The 21403-nt window shown below is 42.2% G+C and overlaps 1 long non-coding RNA gene across 1 annotated transcript in view; it reads right to left on the bottom strand.

Annotated features, from left to right (window-relative positions):
* Positions 1-21403, bottom strand: part of LOC129044912 (uncharacterized) — a 73829-nt gene that overhangs the window by 39741 nt on the left and 12685 nt on the right. Inside the window, exon 3 of the long non-coding RNA XR_008504849.2 lies at positions 14821-15101. This is a non-coding gene — a long non-coding RNA (uncharacterized LOC129044912). The remainder of the gene's footprint in view (positions 1-14820; positions 15102-21403) is intronic.

Here is a 21403-nt window from a genome sequence, read left to right as displayed (position 1 = left end):
ATTATAGGAATGAGCCACCGAGCCTCGACAATTTTCCATCTTTTTAATAAAATTATAACGGGGAGTTAGATTTGAGCCTAAAATGAGTTTCATATAGGATTCAAACAGATCAAAAGAATGAAAAGGAAAGCCAGCCAGTGGCCTGACTGAGTGCCTGAGGGGTCTCTTCCTGGGGGAGAATGAACCAGAGGCATTGACACTGCTGCTGTGACAAGAGACAGAGCCCTCGCTCCACAGGGTGATGCTTATTCATGGCTTAATAACCATTTGTCCAGCACCTCCTGTGCATAGACCATGTACTTTATATAGATTATGACCTTTAGCACTTCCCCTGAAATCAGGGAGCAGGGCTAAATATAATTTCATTCTTTATTTGTATTTATTTACTTATTTATTTTGAGACAGAGTCTCACTCTGTTACCCACGCTGGAATGAAATGGCATCATCTTGGCTTACTGCAACTTCCATCTCCTGGGTTCAAGCAATTCTCCTGCCTCAACCTCCTGAGTAACTGGGATTACAGGTGTGAGCCACTGTGCCCAGCCTATAATTTTATTCTTTGGAGGTAAAACTTTCACTTAGTTCAAAATTCAAAATTTACAAAAGGATATACAGTGAAAACACAGTGAAAGGTCTTTCTCTCATCCTGTCTCATGCCACCCAGGTGTTCTCGACACTGGCACTCATTTTTATAAGCTTCTTTCATATCTTCCTAGACATCTTTCATGCTTCTGCAAAGACATATTTTTTCCCCATTGTTTTGTCTCTCTCGTCCATTTGTCATTGTATCATGGTAATTATTCTAGATCAGATATTAAGTGTTTCCTCATCCATTTTTAGAGCTGCAAACATTGCCTTTGAATGGATAAATTATCATTTATTTAACCAGCCTCCTACTGTCAGAAATTTGTTTCTAGTTTTTTTTGCAATCGTAAACAATGCTGCAAATAATATATTGTATCATTGTTACTTGTTTTATGTATTAATGGATTATGTATTAATGTATGTGTGGGATAAATTCCTAGAAATAGACTTCCTGGGCCAAAGGGTTTGTGCATTTGTAATTTTGAGAGTACTTCCAATCTGCCTTCTCAGCAATGTATGAGAGCGCCTATTACTTTATTTTTAATTTTTATTTTATTTTATTATTTTTTTGAGACAGAGTCACTCTATCACCCAAGCCAGAGTGCAGTGGCAAAATTTTGGCTCACTGCAACCTCTGCCTCCCAGGTTCAAGTGATTCTCCCCCCTCAGCTTCCCAGGTAGCTGGGATTACAGGCGTGCGTCACTACACACTGGCTATTTTTAAAATTATTATTATTTTTAGTAGAGACGGGGTTTCACCATGTTGGCCAGGCTGGTCTCGAACTCCTGACCTCAAGTGATCCTCTTGCCTCAGCCTCCCAAAGTGCTCAGATTGCAGGCATGAGCCACTGTGCCTGGCCGAGGGTGCCTATTACTTTAAACCCTCACCAAGAGAGTAGCATCAATTTTTTTTTCTAATATAAGTAAAAACTGGTGTCATTGTTTTACTCTGCATTTATTTTCTCATAAGTTAGGTTGAGTATCTTTTACAGTTTTAGGCTCATTTGAATTTTCTATTCTGTTAACTGTAGCTTTTATAAAACTTTTAATTATCTTTTATATTGTTTTATGATAATTATTTCTATATTAGGGAGATTAGTTCCTTGACTACAATGTGCCCCTCATTTGCCATTTGTCTTTTGACTTTGGTATTGTAGCTTTTGCTATGTAAATATTTTTAATTTTTATATGATAAAATATATCTTTTTTTTTTTTTTTTTTTTTTGCTTAGAGGTAAGAAAGGCTTCCCCATTTCAGGATTATTTTAAAATTATCTCATTGTTTCTTCTAATACTTTGTGATTTTATTGCTTGCATTTAAGACTTTACAGTATCTGGAATTTGGGCCAGGCACTGGTGGGTCACACCCATAATCCCAGCACTTTGAGAGGCCGAGGCAGGCACATCACTTGAGGCCAGGAGTTCAAGACCAGCCTGGCCAATATGATGAAAACCCGTCTCTACTAAAAATACAAAAATTAGCTGGGCGTGGTATTGCACACCTGTAATCCCAGCTATTCAGGAAGTTGAGGCAGGAGAATTACTTGAACCCAGGAGGCGGATGTTGCAGTAAGCCAAGATGGCTTCCAGCCTGGGCGAGAGAGGAAGACTCTGTCTCCAAAAACAAACAAACAAAAATGTATCTGGAATTTATCCTAATATAATACTTGAATAGTATCTAATTTATTTTTTTCTAGGTGGCTACCCATTTGTCCCACCACCATTTATTAAATAATCCATTTTTTTCTCAGGAATTTAAATCCTACCTTTAATATATAGTAAATGTCAATTTGTATTGGGGTCTGTTTTTTTGTATTGATTTGTCTATTCATGTGCCAATATATTATACAGTTTTAACTTCACAGCTTTATGTTTTAATATCTGAAATGGCTTATCACTCTTATTTTCAGAAGCCCCCTTGCTTTTTTTTTTTTTTTTTTTTTTTGCTGTTGTTGTTGTTTTGAAATGGAGTTTTTGCTCTGTCACCCAGGCTGGAGTGCAGTGGGTCACTGTGACCTTTGCCTTATGGACTCAAGCGATTCTTCTGCCTCAGCCTCCTGAGTAGCTGGGACTACAGGTGCACACCACCATGCCTGGCTAATTTTTATGTTTTTAGTAGAGACGGGATTTCACCATGTTGGCCAGGTTGGTTGCTCTTTGTTTACTTTTTAATATGAACTTTAGAATCTGTTTGCCAAGTTCCAACAAAACCTGGTTGGTATTTTTATTGGGATTGTATTAAATTAATAGATGAATTTAGAAAGAATTAACATCTACGTGATGTTTTGTCTTCCTGCAAACGTGATGTACCCTCCCATTTGTTTACATTTTTTTTGTTTCTCTCAGTAGTGTGTTTAAAGTTTTCTTCATATAAATTATGCCCATTTCCTGTTAGGTTTGTTCTTAGATTGTTTATCTTTTTTAATTGCTACTATAGAGTTATTTTTTTCATTATGTTTACTCATCTACTGTTTTTTTTTTTTTTTTTTTTTTTTTTTTTAAGAGATGGGGGTCTTACTATGTTGCCCAGGCTGAGCTCATCCTCCCACCTGGGCTTCCCAAAATGCTGACTGTCTGTTTTCAGTATTCTTTCTCTTTTTCAGACAGGGTCTTGCTCTGTCACCCAGGCTGGAATGCAGTGGCACGGTCTCGGCTCACTGCAACCTCCACCTCCTGGATTAAAGGGATTCTCCTGCCTCAGCCTCCTGAGTAGCTGGGACGACAGGCACCTGCCATCATGTCTGGCTAATTTTTGTATTTTAGTAGAGACGGGGTTTCACCATGTTGGCCAGGCTGGTCTCGAGCTCCTGACCTCAGGTGATCCGCCCACCTCGGCCTCCGAAAGTGCTGAGATTACAGGCGTGAGCCACCGTGCCTGGCCCCAGTATTCTTATTTTTACAGATGAGTAGACTCACACTGAGAGAATGACTCACTCAAAATCTCACCATGAGTTATGGCAGAGATGGAACTTGACCCTAGGTCTTCCGATTATACCCGCTACACCAACTTGGAGATAGAAACCATCCTCTCTTTAACATACACTTTGGTGACAAATACCTGTGATGGCTCTCACATGTTTGTTCCTTCTCAGAGCTTAAAGGAACCTCAAAATATGATCTAGCCCATTCTCGTTTTAGTCATGAGGAGAATGGCGCAGTATTATCAAGGAGCAGACTGAAATTCACAGGTGCAAGGGGGAGAAATAGATTTCTATGTGCTTCTGTCATCTTTGACCAATTCCTTTTTCATGAGAGCAGCTTCGAAATGTGAGGGAGGCTTCTCTCCATTGGAGCTGGAAACCATAACTTGTAGCCTGGATTTATACTTTAATTGGTAATGCTATTTTATTCACTCTCTGCTGAATTTTTTCATGAAACTGAAATTACCAGGACAGTTTCTATTTTACATACTTGTTTAAAATATTGCATTTTGCTCTGCTACTATAAAATGCACAACAGAAAGTTGTTGGGTTTTTTTTTCTTTTTTGGTTTCAGCACATTTCTTTTTATTTTAAAGTAATTGTAGTTTCTGCTGACTACCGTCTTCTATTTTTTCAAGGAACTCAAGCATGGAAAAGGTGGCCAGTTATTACTCTCAGGGACCTGCAGAGGGAGCTCAGTGGTTTGTTTGTTTATTTTTTTCTCCAATGCCTGTGGGTCCATTGGTTAATGTGGGAGAGCTTAGAACTATGTCATCATCAGCTTGCGGCTTATCAACTATGTATTTTTGAGGAGTCAAGGTAATTGTTCCTTTCCCTACAGCTTCACTATATAACGGATTACCACTCTGGGACCGGGATCAGTGCATAGGTAGTTTTAGTCAAATGTACTCTGCAGTGCTTCTGAAAACCTCTGGAAAATCTCCCTTCTAGGGATGGACCACAATACATCTTCTGGCTTGGGTGCTGGGGAAATGTGGTATTAGACCAGGACACCCCAGAAACAAAGAAGCTTCCTACTGGGCCTTGGGATGATCATCTTTTCTTTCTTTCTCTTTCTTTCTTTCTTTCTTTCTTTCTTTCTTTTCTTTCTTTCTTTCTTTCTTTCTTTCTTTCTTTCTTTCTTTCTTTCTTTCTTTCTTTCTTTCTTTCTCTTCCTTCCTTTCCTTTCTTCCTTCCTTCCTTCTTTCTTTCTTTCTTTCTTTCTTTTTCTTTTCTTTCTTTTTTTTTCTTTCTTTCTTTCTTTCCTTCCTTCTTTCTTTCTTTTCTTTCTCTCCTTCTCCTTCTTCTTCTCCTTCTCCTTCTCCTTCTTCCTTCTTCTTCTTTTCTTTTTTTTTTTTTTTGAGATGGAGTCTTGCTCTGTCACCCAGGCTGGAGTGCAGTGGCATGATCTTGGCTCACTGCAACCTCTGTCTCCCAGATTCAAGTGATTCTCCTATCTCAGCCTCCCAAGTAGCTGGGACTACAGGTGCCCACCACCACACTGGGTTAATTTCTGTACTTTTAGTAGAGATGAGGTTTCACCATGTTAGACAGGCTGGTCCCGAACTCCTGACCTCAGGTGATCCACCTGCCTTGGCTTCCCAAAGTGCTGGGATTATAGGCGTGAAACACCACGCCCAGTCTTCTTCTTCTTTTTTTTTTAAAATAATAAATTAGGCTGAGGGTGGTGGCTCACATCTGTAATCTCAGCACTTTGGGAGGCTGAGGTGGGAGGATCACTTGAGGCCAGGAGTTCAAGACCAGCCTGGGCAACATAGGGAGATCTCATCTCTACGAAAAATAGAATTAGCTGGGGTGTAGTGTGTGCACCTGTAGTCCCAGGTACTCAGGAGGCTGAGGTGGGAGGATTGCTTGAGCCCAGGAGGCAGAGGTTGCAGTGAGCTGAGTTCGTGCCACTGTATTCCACCCTGGGTGACAGAACAAGGCCCTGTCTCGAGAACAAATAAATAGTTTCATTTGCATTTCCTTAGACTGATTTTTTTCTTGGTAAAATGTTTTCCCGCTGAGTGAGGTCCCCTTAGCATCTCAACAATGAAAAAAGTAACAGAAGTCGTAACAGATAAAAAGCTAACATCAATTTAAAGAGCAGCATTTTATTTTTTACTGTTTAGAGACGGGGTCTCACTATACTGCCCAGGCTGAGCTCCAACTTCTGGCCTCAAGTGATCCTCCACACTCAGCCTCCTGAGTTACAGGTGTGAGCCACTGCACCTGGCCCAAGAGCAGCATTTTAAATCAAGAGGCACTACAATTGCAAAGTGTTCTGACCTGTTGATCTACATAGTGCTTTTGTAAGAGGTGCTGAGAAGCCAAGGTTCTACAGAAGTGAGGAAGGTATTTTTTAAAACAGTGATCTCGCTGAAAAAATCCCCCCAGGTTTCCCTCCCAAAAAGCTGAAGGTATTTCCTGAGGGTGAAGTCAAACCTAAAAGGGCTATCATCCTAGTCAGTCTGTGGTTCAGACTTAGGCAAATTGAGATGAAAAATGTTCTTTCAGCAGGAATCATTTTCTAAATCTGTTATGCAGGATGATTTCATTCAAATGGGACTACCAATTTTCCAATTAAAATGTGAGACTAGAAAAGTAATATTGTAGGTTCACATTTCCTATGTGGCACAGACTTTATTTTATTTCGGTAATGGGTAGGGATGGGCACAGCCTTGATTAAACACTGAGGAACTCAATGAAGGATCTGAATTAGTTGCAGTAGAATAATTCCTGGGGCCTTTGTTAGCATGCATGAACTTATTTATGAACCAGGGAAGCCTTATTCTCGGAGGCAGAATTTTTGTAATCTTGCCAGAGGAGGCGTTTATGGTTTATATCTATGTCAAAGGCAACGTTCTTGTTGTGATCTTTGTTTAACAACCACCGCCACAACAAAAAGCACCAGAACAGTATAGTGGAAGAGGCTGATTAAATTTTTAAGTGAATGTCCTTGAATTCAAGGTTGCATGACCTAAAAGCATGGCGTTTGTCACATGTCTAGGTGCTCAGTAAACATATGTAGAATGAATTTAATGAATTAGTTTTGTCTCCCACTATGAACTGTACACCTGGGCCCATTTCCTGAGATGACATAAAGGAAACACCTATGCATCTCTACAGGTTATTGAGTGTCTTCTTGGGCTGGACTCAGAAAACAAAGGGTAAGCAGCTGACCCAGGGCGGCTCAGATAGCTGCCAAGAGACACAGCTGGAGACGTGGGGCTTGCGTAAAAGAACCTGGCTGGCTTGGGTGCTGGGGAAATGTGGCGTTAGACCAGGAAGCCCCAGAAACAAAGAAGCTTCCTGCTGGGCCAGGGGATGATCATCTTCTTTCTTCTTCTTTTTTTAAAAATAATAAATTAATTAGGCCAGGTGCGATGGCTCATGTCTGTAATTCCGGCACTTTGGGAGGCTGAGGTGGGAGGATCGCTTGAGCCCAGGAGGTTGAGAACAGCCTGGGCAACATGGAGAAACCCCATTTCTACTTACCAAAAATACAAAAAATTAGCCAGGCACGGTGGCCTACACCTATAGTCCCAGCTACTCAGGTGGCCAAGGGAAGAGGATCACCTGAGCTACAGAAGTGGAGGCTGCAGTGAGCCGTGATTATGCCACTGCACTCCATCCTGGGTGATGGGAGTGAGATCCTGTCTCAAAAATAAATTAAAAAATTAAATTAATTAATTAATTCTTCCAGCTTTATTAAGGTAAAACTGACAAATAAAAAATGTATATGTTACAGTACACAATATGATGTTTTGAACTACACATACATTGTAAAATGACTAAATTCAGCTAATGTACTTATCCATTCCCTAACATATTTATCATTTAAAAAAATAATTTATTTTTTATTTTTACTTTTGAGGCATGGTCTTCCTCTGTCACTCACGCTGGAGTGCAGTGGCACGATCATGGCTCACTGCAGCCTTGACCTTCTGGGCTCAAGTGATCTTCCCACCTCAGCCTCCAGAGCAGCTGGGACCACAGGTATGCACCAGCATGCGAAGCTAATTTTTTTAATTTTTGAAGAGGTGGTGTTTCACTATGTTGCCCAGGCTGGTCTTGAACTCCTGGGCTCAAGTGATCCTCCCTGCTTGGCCCCCCAAAGTGCTGGGATTATAGGCATGAGCCACTGCATATGGCCTTTATAAGGCACTTTTTTTGTGTGACGAGAACATTAAAGATCTACTCTCAGTAATTTTCAAGTATAGGATACGTTAGCTACATTATTATTAACTCTAGGCTTCATGCTGTACAATAGATCTCCAGAACTCTTTCATTCAGTCTAACTGAAATTTTGTACCCTTTGACCAACCTCTCCGCATTCCCTGCCAAGACCATCTCCTTCCTTCTGACCTTGACTTCCACCCCCACCCACCCCCATCCAGCTACATCGATTCTTTACTTTTGAAATTGTGTGTTATTTGTTTCGAATCTCAGGAGTAATGTGTGTTCCTTGTGGAAATAAAAACTAAAGCACAAAGGAGAAAGTTACTCATAATCCCGGTACCCAGGGCAGAGATCATTCATATTTTAGTGTATGACGCTTTCGTGCTTGTGCCTAAATATGCCTGTGTATAAATATGACTTTTATACGAGCATACATGTGTGTTTTTACAATATTAGGATTTATGATACATATTGTTTCACATGGTTAGTGTTATTAAAGCAGTGTTTCCTAGAACATGTGTTTTATGCCTCCATAACCTAACCAATGCATGTGACATGTGGTTCTGGAGACTAACTCCATCAGATCAAATGGTGGCTCTTGGCTCTTCTATTTGATCGTTAGGTGACTTCAGGCAAATTACTAATTTCTGTGTACTTTTAGTTTTCTTTTCTTTCTCTTTTTTAATTTAAAATTGTTAGTCCCATTATTTACTTAATGAGTTTCCTTATCTCTAAAATGAGAAAGATAATATCTATCTCACATTGTTGTAATGGAGATTAAAATATGTTAATCAGTAAAGTGTTTAGAACATCACCTGGCACATAGTGAACTCTTTTTTTTTTTTTTTTTTGATACGGAGTCTCGCTCTGTCGCCCAGGCTGGAGTGCAGTGGCACAATCTCGGCTCACTGCAAGCCCCGCCTCCCGGGTTCAGGCCATTCTCCTGCCTCAGCCTCCCGAGTAGCTGGGACTACAGGCGCCCGCCACCACGCCCGGCTAATTTTTTGTATTTTTAGTAGAGACGGGGTTTCACTGTGTTAGCCAGGATGGTCTCGATCTCCTGACCTCGTGATCCGCCCGCCTCTGCCTCCCAAAGTGCTGGGATTACAGGCGTGAGCCACCGCGCCCGGCCATAGTGAACTCTTAATAAATATTATCATTTACCACTAATATTAGTAATATGAGCAATAGCATGAGGAGTAATTTAACAACTCTCTTAATTGTGGGATATTCAGGTCTCAGGTTTTTGATACTATAAATAATTCATTAGAACATCCTTGTAGACAAATTTCTGCACACATATCTGAGTATTTCCTCCAAGTATAATTGCTGGGTGTGCATATTTAAAAGTTTTGGTCCATTTTGCAAACTGTGCTCTGGAAAATTTGCACCATTTCTCTTTACAGTCAACATTGAAAAGATGCCAATGTACTTCCTTCAGCACTAAAGATTGTTATTTAAAAATCTGTATGTGAATTCATTTTTTCTTTAATTAGAAGAGAATTATCTTCATATGTTTATAATCAGTTGTATTAAATCTTTTGTGGGTTGCCTCCTTTACCATGAATTGAATTAAATTGAACACATAAGTTTAATCTATTTATGTTTTATATATTGTTATAATTCAGTGTATATTTTATATAACCCACATTTATTGTAATTTAAACACTTTATTTCTACCATATTATTTTGTGTTTTCTGTTTACTATATATGTACATTTTCTTTTTTTCTTATTTTGTTCTTTTCTGCTTTCTACTGGAATGATTATGTTTTCTTTGCCCTTTTCTGACTTATTTGACTGCTTCTTGGGAAGGTATATATTCTATTAATCTAGTTCTATTCTTCTGTGGCTACTTTTCAATTTTTAACTTTGTTCCTGAATTAACAAATTCTTTACTTGTTGTTCTTTTTTTTTTTTTTTTTTGAGACAGAGTCTCGCTCTGTTGCCCAGGCTGGAGTGCAGTGGCACAATCTCAGCTCACTGCAACCTCCACCTCCCCGGGGGTGAAGCGATTCCCATGCCTCAGCCTCTTGAGTAATGGGGATTACAGGTGTGTGCCATGACACCCGGCTAATTTTTGTATTTTTAGTAGAGATGGGGTTTCGCCATGTTGGTTAGGCTGGTCTCGAACTCCTGACCTCAAGTGATCCACCACCTCAGCCTCCTGAAGTGCTGGGATTACAGGGGGAGTCACCGACTTTACTCAGTTTTCTTTCTGCCTTCCTCTTGCACAGTACACAGTTCTTGGAATGTTTAACTCCCTATCCCTCCAACTCTCCTCGATCAAACATGTCATTGTTATCTAGTATTTTATTTCACTTTTGTACCTCATTCCTAAACACTGTTATCATTGTTGTATAGCTGTTCCTTGTTTAGATTTTTCTGAATGCTTACCAGTTTCATTGCTTACCATTGCTTTTACATCTTGTTTGTTTCTTCTGGGTTGTTTCTTCCAACATTTAAAGAAATCAAAAGAATTTAAAGAAATCCTTTAAGTGCTCATTCAGTGAGAGTTAATGGGCTAAATACTCTCGGTCTTGGTTTGTCTGAAAATATATATATTTTTTCTTTTATTTTTGAGACGGAATTTTGCTCTGTCACCCAGGCTGGAGTGCAGTGGTGTGATCTCAGCTCACTGCAACCTCTGTCTCCCGGGTTCAAGTGATTCTTCTGCCTCAGCCTCTTGAGTAGCTGGGATTACAGGTGTGTGCCACCACACCCGGCTAATTTTTGTATTTTTAGTAGAGATGGGGTTTTGCCATGTTGGCCAGGCCGATCTTGAACTCCTGAGCTCAGGAGATCTGCCGCCTTGGCCTCCCAGAGTGCTGGGATTACAGGCGTGAGCCACCATGCCCAGCCTGAAAATATTTTTAAGTTTCCCTCACACTTGAACAATGATGGTAGAAATCTAGATTAAGAGCTGTATCCTTTCAGCACTCCAATAATATTATCCCATTGCATTTTGGTTTTTATTGCTGCTATTAGAATGTATTTACTATTAGCTTAAAGAATGCCGTCTCTGGTGGCTTTTAAGATCTTCTCTTTGTCTCGTGTTTTGCATTTTTATCTTGGTATATTCAGATGTGAACTTGTTTATTTTTCTTACAATGTGTTGTACTTCCTGAATCCACAGATTCATGTCTTTGATAAATTCCAGAAAATTTATCTCTCTATAAATACTGGCTGTCCTTATTCACTTAATTCTCTTTCTGCAACTTCTATTACATGTGTTTGGATATTTTCATTTTATCTGAATATCTCTTTCTTAAAATCTATTTTTATTGATGTAAAAATTCACATAAAATTAACCATTTAAAAGTGAAATTCGGTGAAATTTAGTACAGTCACAATGTTATGTAACCACCACCTCTATCTAGTAATAGCTATTTTCATCATTCTGAAAGAAAGCCTTATACACATTAAGCAATTGGTCTCCATTCTCTCATCCCCCCAGACCCTGACAACCAGAAATTTGCTTTATGTCTCTATGGATTTACATATTCTGAGTGTTTTTGCATTTTTTGATCTGTGTACCGCATGTTGTATGATTTCTTCAAATTTACTTTCCAGTTCACTGATCTCTAATCAGCTGTGTCTAAATCAGGTGAAACCTAGCTGCTGAGTTTTTCATTTCAATTAGTAAATTTGTTTTTGTTTTGTTTTGTTTTAGAGATAGAGTCTTACTTTGTCACCAAGGCTGGAGTGACACAATCATAGCTCACTGCAGTCTTTCATTTTTCTTTTTTCTTTCTTTTACTATTATTATTATTTTTTTTTATACAAGGTCTGGTTCTAGTGTCCAGGCGGGAGTACAGCGGTGCTATCTTGGCTCACTGCAACCTCCACCTGCTGGGCTCAAGCCAACCTCCCACCTCAGCCTCCTGAGTAGCTGGGACTACAGGTGTGCATCACCATGCCTGGCTATTTTTTGTATTTTTAGTAGAGATGGGGTTTCACCACATTGCCCAGGCTGGTCTCAAACTTGTGAGCTCAAGTGATCCACCTGCCTTGGCCTCCCAAAGTGTTGGGATTACAGGCATGAGCCACTGCACCCAGCCACTCACTGCAGTCTTGAACTCCTGAGCTTAAGCAATCCTTCTCCCTCAGATCCCCAAGTAACTGTGACGACAGATGCATGCTACTATGCTAGCTAATTAAAAAAATTTTTTTAGAGATGGAGACTTGCTATGTTGCTTAGGCTGGTCTTGAACTCCTGGCCTCAAGCGATCCTCCCACCTTGACTTCCTAAAGTTCTGGGATTGCAGGCATGGACTACCCTGCCCGGCTGGAGTTTTATTTTTATTTTTTTAATTTTTGTTTGATTATTTCTTATTTTTACCTGATTTCATTTTTGACAATGTTATATTATTTTCTTATGTTTTGATTTCCTTTCTGACATTAGTCATGTCAAATACTCTTAGTTTATAATTTATAAGATTATCCAAGTTTCTGAAGTCCTTGGGTTCTAATACTATTGTTTATTATGTCTGCTGGTTCTTAATCATGGTAGATTATTTCCTCAGGCATTTTAGAGGTTTTGATTGTGAGCTCATCCTCTGTGAAAATCTTGTGCAGCCTGAGTTCAGTGCCCTGGGGGTTTTTATTGGCTGGAACCACGTTCATATTATTTTCTTGGCTTTTCGTGAACCATGCTGATAGTGTGAATTTGAACCCAAATTTGAATGAAGTGCAGTTATCAATTTCCAGGAAGGACTTTTTTTTCTGACTCCCAGTGCAGTAAGTAACACAAAAGCTCTCTTATAATGCCACTGTGATATTACATGGATATTTATCTAGTCTAATCTCTTATTGAGATTGTTGTTCTTTAAGTGTTCCTACTTGCTGTGGGAGTCTTCTTTACTTGCATGAGATGAAAACTCTGCCTTCTATCTTAGCAGGAATACTAAAACCCAAGCCCCAAGGATACTGAGGCTGATGATTTCTGGGCAGTCACAGTATCAGCTCACTCGCTCACTGCTCTGGTATTCAGCTCACTCTTTAAGCTGCATTTAAAATAATGTTTATCCTACATTATTCCATATTGCCAGATGTTTGTAATGGTTTGGTTTTCAAACCATCTCATTAAAAATGGAAGTTCCCGCCTTTTGGTTCAATTGCAGCTGACATAATGTTTCCTGTAGGATGGAACTGGAGCTTCAAGAACCATCTATGCCTTCTCCCCAAAGACTTGAAAGCCTGAATTTAGATGTGGTCTTCCTGGATTCTTATAATGAATGGAGGGTCTTCATGTAGCACAGAGAGCACAGCTCTGGCTGGAGCTGTGCAATGTGGTAGCCTTGGGTAAAGGTTCAAAGGCACAGCTCAGGACATACTGTACAGAGACTCGATGTGGTGCCACCAAGTTGCTAAGAGCCAAGATAAAGCAATGGCAGACAGACATGTCTGAGCCCCAGGGCTTTGAAATGAGCCCCAACCTTCTGGAAGTAGAAGGCCTGGAGGAAATGGTACAGATTCAAGGTGGCTCTTGGCCTTGGAAAGGTGAGTTTTTATTAAATAGTTTATATAGTCTGCCTTGTGTAGGATACTGGCTGAGAGATGCAGCCAGGGTGTTACCAGACTAACACAGGGGACTGTGTTACTCTGTTTTCCTTTGTTATAAAGGAACACTAGAGTCTGAGTAATTTATACAGAAAAGAGGTTTATTTGGCTCGTGGTTCTGCAGGCTATATAAGCATGACACCAGCATGTGAATTAACAGAGTGAGAACTCACTCATTACCATGAGGAGGACACTAAGCCATTCATGAGGGATCCTTCCTCATGATGCAAACACTCCCCACTAAGCCCCACCACCAACATTTGAGGTCACATTTCAACATGACATTTGGAGGGGACAAACATCAACACTGTATCTGGAATGTTCACCTTCTAGTCAAAAGCAGCCAGAAAAACAGTGGTTCTGAATTTGAGTATAAAGTGTCTCAATTAGGAGGAAGATCTGTTATAGATGTTATGCTGGTTTTGTATATTGAAAATAATGACCATTAGAGCTTGCAAAACAACAAACCCCATTTGTCCTAGATCAACCAATGAAGTTAGCAGGGCAAACTTACTGTGAAAAAGATCATATGCCAGCCGGGCGTGATGGCTCACGCCTGTAATCCCAGCACTTTGGGAGGCCAAGGCAAGTGGATCACTTGAGGCGAGGAGTTCGAGACCAGCCTGGCCAACATGGTGAAACCCCATCTCTACTAAAAATACGAAACTTATCTGGGCTTGGTGGCACACGCCTGTAGTCCCAGATTCTCAGGAGGCTGAGGCCAGAGATTCACTTGAACCCAGGAGGCAGAGGCTGCAGTGAGTCGAGGTTGCACTACTGCACTCCAGCCTGGGCGACAGAGTGAGATTCTATTTTGAATTAGTGCCATGGAAACTTCTTGAACTGTAGAGAAATGCTTATTAAGCAGTTAAAAGTTTGAAATGGAAGACAGTTTTAAGAATAAAGAGATAGTTTAAGCAAAAAAATATAGATCTCCAGACCTCTTAGTCAATGTACCTAGTCAGTTCCTTAGAGTGACAAGTATTTTTATTAATTTCATTACAGAGAGCCTGGAATTAACTGAATCAGATCAAGCTTTGGGAATAACTGATGCCCAGAAATAAATAACTGATGCAGTACATTTTCCAATAGCTCATTGACTGGGGGCAGAGGCTCTTTTATATAATTAAAGTATGGAGGTGAGCCTAGGATTACCCAGAAATGTGCTGGTGACAAGTGTGGCAGCTATCTCATTATTTAATCTACCCGAAATGAATGTGCACAACTTCATGTCATTTCCTGGCCTCAGGTGCTGTGAAAAAAAGTGCCACTCTTTAAGATCTAGGTTTCCCTTCCTGAATAAACAGCTAGACCTCCTTTCCCAGACTTCCTTGGGTAACTGAAATTCAGGTTCAGTCACTTGCTGCTTGCAGAGTCCAATGAACAGGGGTGAGGTCTGGTGTAAAGAAAGTGACTTTATTCTAAGGCTTAGCTTAGGGGAAGATGTACCGGCTCCTGCCTTTAAGGGTACTACTTCCCTTTGTGGGCAGAAAGCAGGGTTTTTAAACAGGAACCCGGCATGAGCAGCACACAGGGGAGGGAGCGATCAGGTGCAAGGTTTACATGACTCACTGTGTCGCCTTATCTACTGAGTGGTCCAGCTGGTGCCATCCTGGGCAGAGCTAGGTTGTAAGGTGGCCATTGTCTGGAGATACTCTCCAGGTGGGAGCGAGTTCCATCGTGGACATGCTTTAGGTTGCAGATTGAGTGTTGTCTCTTGAGGCGATCTCCTGGTGAGAGAGAGTCATGGCTCTGGAGCTTCTAAGTAAGCAGGTAGTGAGATCATCTGGGAGTATCATGTAGGGAGCATCTGGTGAAGGGAAGCTGAGGGTTTTCATTGCATTTCTAAAGAACTAAGTGAGAAGTGGGGAACAAGGAACAAGGAGGAAAGAGAAAAGAAGAAAAAAGTAATTAACAAAATAACTTGTTCTCTTTGTCTTGGAGAAATAGGGGTATGCGTTTATACCTGGAGTTCAGTATGATCATATGACTGAGTGCTTATGAATGGACTGTGAGCAGCCATGTGTGTCTGTCATTTCCAGGTCTGGCCTATAAAAACTTTGCAGGCCAGGCACGGTGGCTCATGCCTGTAATCCCAGCACTTTGGGAGGCCAAGGCAGGTGGATCACGAGCTCAAGAGCTCTAGACCATCCTGGCCAACATGGTGAAGCCCCATCTCTACTAAAAATACAAAAATTAGCTTGGCATAACGGCAGGTGCCTGTAGTCCCAGCTACTGGGGAGGCTGAGGCAGGCGAGTTGCTTGAACCCAGAAGGTGGAGGTTGCAGTGAGCCGAGGTCACGCCACTGCACTCCAGCCTGGTGAAAGAGCAAGACTCCATCTCAAAAAAAAAAAAAAAAAAGCACCAAAAAAAAAAAAAAAAAACTTTGCAGGCATGCTCAGACATGCTTGTTTCCTCTTCTGGATGATTGAGGTGGCAATCCTCGGGAAAGCTACATGTTAAAGAGGACTACCATCAGCCGCAATCTTGGTTCTCGTATGACTACATGGGGTAGAGTTGCCCACCCAACCCTCTGTGAGATGTTATATTTCTGTGGTGTTGAGCTACTGCACATTTGGGCCTATTTTGTTATCTCAGCCTAACCTCCCTGAACTAATGCATAGTATAACCAGGATGCCAAGGATATTAGAGGTCCTTTGAGCTCCTGTGTGTGTGACTCCCAGTAGAATTATTTTTCCTCATTCTTTGATGAAAGATGCTGTAGTGCATCCCTGGCCATCACCCAGAGCCTGGCACCTGTGCTCCCTTTCCTTGCCATCTACTGCAGCCCAGTCGCCAACCAGCCTTTGTCTTAATGTGACTGGCGATTTTGGACACCTGATGATTCAAATCCCTGGGCATCTGAAAGTGGCCCATGTGTTCCCCTGCCACACCCTCCTAGAGCGCTGGGTTTGACTGAGTGATTTTTAGAGGAGAAAAAACATGATTTTCATATTAAAATAAACATTCATGGGTAGAAGGCAAAACTGGATGAATTTCAAAGACCAAGCATAAGACTTCAAAGAGATTTCAGGCTTGCATTTGCAGTTCTGGATCGAGCCCTCAGACCTCTCCTGGGGCACTCGTTCACTGTGTTTTGGGTTGTCAGAACTGCACTTTATTTATTGTTATTCTAAGGGTTTTTAGGTTTTAATCCAATAGCCAAATATTTTCTTTCAATACAGTGCAGACACCTAATTCAAGGGTTGTTAAATATTATTAGAACATCAGATCATTTGTTATTGGTTTCTTTTTTCTTCCCATATCACCACGCCCCCCAAAAAAAGAAGGGAAGAAAGAAATTTACTACCCTAGAATATAAACTATGAAGTAGATTTTAGATGTGAGTCTCCCAGCCCACATGGGGAAGAACTAGCCTTCCTTTTAGTCTGTGGCTTCAGAAGCCCCCTCCCCTCCCCACAATGCACTCCCAGCTCCCCAAGCCCCCACTTTTCAGGAAGATTGGAGTAATCCTTCAGGCCCACAGGCCACTGGATTTCTTCACCCTCAACCTAGACAAGTCTTGAGTCTGTGTTGGAATTATGAGCAACCTGGTCATCTTGGACAGAATGGCCAACTTCTGCTCTGAGCAGCCTTGTATTTAATGCCTGTACTGGGCACTATTTTTCTCTCCAAAAGTTCATGTCTTCTCCTGGTAGTCAGTGTATCTTCAGCTAACATCTACTCTGGGAGAAGATAATCTCCTCAGGAGCTGCCAGCTGATTTGCAAAGAACTTCTCATTTCCTGAGAGTCAACCTTCCATCAGCAGCTCATTTCAGATTCACAGTCCACACTCCCCTAGCTGCACTCAGTCCTGCTTTGTGGCGTCCTCTGGGATTACTCGGCATGTGCTTACTCAACTTGGGGCCACAGTCTTCTGAGTGAGGAAAATACACCCAGGGTCAGATTTGCTTCTGGAGAGGTCTAGGGCAAAGCTGGTGGAGATGGGCCAGCACCAACAAGAGGTCCTGGAAGCAACTCCTTGACTTGAGCTCCCTGAGGACTGGGAGTTGCTGCCAATATCAGAGAAGCTGGGGCGGAGTCTCTGTGCCAGATCCCAGGGGTGAGTGCTCCACCTAGCAGGCAGGGGAGGGGACAGTCAGGACCATGTGCAGAAATGGAGGGCAAATGGGAGAGGCTGAAAAGACAAGGACTGGAGACAAATGGAGATGCTGGGATTTTGCCCAGGGTAGGTCAGCCTGTCTATAGCCTGGAGCTCTGAAAGCAAAGCAGCAATATTTGCAATGAGAATCTCCTGATTAAAAAAAAAAATACTTATTTTGACTAGGTAGTATATCCAGAGGAAAAACAGTGCTTGGCACTGTGGCACACGCCTGTAGTCCCAGCACTTTGGGAGGCTGAGGCGGGAGGATCACTTGAGCCCAGGAATTCAAGACCAACCTCGGGAACATAGTGAGACCCCCATCTCTACAAAAATTAAAACAAATCAGCAAGGCATGGTGGCGCACCTGTAGTCGCAGCTACTTGGGAGGCTGAGGTAGGAGGATCATTTAAACCCAGGAGTTAGAGGCTGCAGTGAGCCATGATCACGCCACTATGCTCCAGCCTGGGAAACACAAGACGCTGTCTCAAAAAAAAAAAAAAAAAAAACAATCCTCCAAAGTGGACAAAAGGGCCTACATTCGCCTTATCCCCATAACACTGTTTTCTTCCCACAAAGCCACACTTCTCCTAGCTTCTTATTTATTGTTGTATAGTTTATGTATGTATAAGCATATGTGTTTGCATTATTTGTTAGTTTATCTGTTTATATTTCAAAAATGGCACATTCTGTACAACTTTTCATTATTATGCTTTTGGCTGCCAGGAACTGAAAATCCCTATTAAAATAACTTAGCCTTTATTTGATGTAACAATAAGTTGAGAGGTGGGTGGTTCCAGGGTTGGGTTGAAACACACCTTGCATCTTAGAATCCTCTTACAGGAGTGGATTTCCTTCCCTTGGCTCTAGGCCACAACCTTCTGGGAGTGCAAAATGCTCCCTGCATCATTTCACTTCCTGAGAGGTTGAGAGCAAGGCTGGGGCAGGGCCACGTCTAGGGCCACCAGAGGACCGTGTGGCCAGAACAGTGAGTCATGGCCAATATCAGAGGAGCTGGGGCCAGATTTTCCAGCGTCAAATTGCCAAGTGGGTTCTTTCTTGGTTATTTCTCATCTTTGGATGAGGAGAGGTCTTCCTGAGCCAGCTATTAATACTTCCAGGAGGACTTGAATTACGTTCCCGGCTAGCAGGAATCCTTTCACCAGGGCCTGTGAGCTCCTGTAAACTTTTTCCCACCATGTCCTGGAATCAGGCTTTGTCCATACCTTTCCCTGTCCTGTGCTGCCTTTTTTGGGTCGCAAGATTTCAGCAAAGGGCCCAGCCCTGGCCCAACACTTGTTGGCGTTGTCTCAGACGTGGGATGGATGTGTGTGCTCCTCAGGGAGGGAGCCTCCCAGCCTGAAGGACTCAGCTGTGCCCTCACGACTGGCCCCTTGGACCTTCTCGTCTCTCTTTAGGCATCCCTTCCTTCCTCACCACCGTGCTTCAGGGGACAGCTGACTCCCAGTTCTGTTTCTATTTCTTGTTCTGCTTGTTGTTTTCGAGCAATTCCCCAGTAGAGAAGGCGGAATATCCCATTCACTGCTGCTGTGGGAGACTGGCTGAAGCTCTTCTCTCTTCAGGTCACACCAGTGCCATTTTCCCCATGATTAATTTTTTTTTTTTTTTTTTTTTTGAGACGGAGTCTCGCTCTGTCGCTCAGGCTGGAGTGCAGTGGTGCAATCTCAGCTCACTGCAACCTCCGCCTGCAGAGTTCAAGTGATTCTCCTGCGTCAGCCTCCTGAGTAGCTGGGATTACAGGTGCCTGCCGCCATGCCCAGCTAATTTTTGTATTTTAGTAGAGATGGGGGTTTCACTATGTAGGTCAAGCTGGTCTCGAACTCCTGACCTCAAATGATCTGCCTGCCTCGGCCTCCCGAAGTGCTGGGATTACAGGTGTGAGCCACCGTGCCCTGCCCATAATGAAAGTCTTTCATGCCAGCCCATCCTGAGGATGACAAGCACCTGGAGATGGTATTTCAGTCCACTGTTGTTTGTCAGATTACATTAAGTTTACATGTATTATTTATTTATTTTATTTATTTATTGTTTATTTGAGACAGAGTCTTACTCTATTATCCAGGCTGCAGTGCAGTGGTGCAGTCATAACTCACTGCAGCCTCAAACTCCTGGGCTCAAGCAATCTTCCCATCTCAGCCTCCCGAGTAGCTGGGACTACAGGTGTGAACCACTACACCCAGCTAATTTTTAAACATTTTTTTGTAGAGACAAGGTCTTGCTATGCTGCCAGGGTTGGTCTCAAATTCCCAGCCACAAGCCATCCTCCCGCCTCAGCCTCCCAAAATGCTGAGATTACAGGTATGAGCACTACACCTATCCCAACATTTATACATTTAAATAAGAGAAAGCATGGGATGGCTTCAGGGTTAGCCCCGGAGAGCCTCTCCCTGTGCCAAGCCCACAGTCAAGGGGCGAATGTGCTGCAGCACCTGCAGTATCTCCCAGGAGGGACAAATGCCCTTCCCCACAGTGAAAGCCACTGACATTAGAGCCAAGGGGGATATCCACACCTGGGTTGTCTGAACTTGGCTTCAATTCTGGCCCATGTCTTATCTATCTAAAAAATTACTAAATCTGGCTGGGCACGTTGGCTCACGCCTGTAATTGCAGCACTTTGCAAGGCTGAGGCAAGTGGATCACTTGAGGTCAGGAGTTCGAGACCAGCCTGGCCAACATGGTGAAACCCTGTCTCTACTAAAAACACAAAAAATTAGCCAGGAGTGGTGGGGCACACCTGTAATCCCAGCTACTCAGGAGGCTGAGGCAGGATAATTGCTTGAACCTAGGAGGCAGAGGTTGCAGTGAGCCAAGATCACGCCACTGCACTCCAGCCAAGGCGGCAGAGTGAGACTCCATCTCAAAATAATAATAATAATAATTAATAAATTACTAACCTAGTAACAGTCAAGGTGTGGTCTGAGGGCCACTTGGGGCCTGGGAAGCTGCCCTTCGGATGATCTGGGTTATATTTCTGTATTCAAACTATGTTTCCACTTTGTTTGGGGAAGAAATTGATCATTTCCATATGCTTCGACAAAAGCAACTTCAACCAAACCATTCGTTCTTGTCAGTTTTGGTTCTGATGAAAATGTGGACATTTAAAATGACATGTATTTTGCCCAGTGATGAAATGCACAGAGTGAAAATCTAGAAAGTCTCTGGTTTACCATGCTCCTGTCATGTGGGTGCGTGAGTAGGACTAGGGTGGAATTAGACTGTGGGCTGGTTACCAATGGTAACATGAACTTGGAAGGATGCATCAGGAGATGTCCAGTGACTACAGGTGAGTGTAGCTCACTGTGGAGACTGAGACCATGGAGGCAGACAGCCCAGGCTCAGGGGGGCCTCTATTTCACTAGCCACGGGACCTTAGTTTTCTCAGGTGTAAAACTGGGATCATAAGACATTCTCTGAATTTTAAATAAGAGATCTTAGGTAAAGTGGCTAAATGAATGTCAGTTATTTAAATGAAAAATTATAGGGAGATGGGACTTGATACCAATTCCAAAGCAAAAATATACTAGGAAGAATAAAAGATTTGAAAAAGGTAAGGCTTCTATAAGAAACACACACTTTAAAGGGTTATAAAAATAATATATGTGAAAGCACCTTTTTTTTTTTTGAGATGGAATTTGGCTCTTTTTGCCCATGCCGGAGTGCAATGGCACAATCTTGGCTCACTGCAACCTCCACCTCCCGGGTTCAAGTGAGTCTCCTGCCTCAGCTGCCCAAGTAGCAGGGACTACAGGAGTGCACCACCATGCCTGGCTAATTTTTTGTATTTAGTAGAGATGGGGTTTCACCATGTTTGTCAGGCTGGTCTTGAACTCCTGGCCTCAGGTGATCCACTCGCCTTGGCCTCCCAAAGTGCTGGGAGAAAGCACTTTTTAAACTGTGAAGAACTGCATAAATCTGTGGACATTTTGTGATTACCATCGTGACAGCGTCAGTCTGAGTTAGATCTTCATTCTTTAAGAGGATCACTCACTCACCCATCAGACATTGATGGAGCATCTGCTTTGTGCCAGGC

This window comes from Pongo pygmaeus, chromosome 8, assembly GCF_028885625.2.
Source record: "Pongo pygmaeus isolate AG05252 chromosome 8, NHGRI_mPonPyg2-v2.0_pri, whole genome shotgun sequence".
Taxonomy (NCBI): domain Eukaryota; kingdom Metazoa; phylum Chordata; class Mammalia; order Primates; family Hominidae; genus Pongo; species Pongo pygmaeus.
Note: the sequence above shows the minus strand (reverse complement) of the source record. Positions and strands in the feature narration are given on the sequence as shown.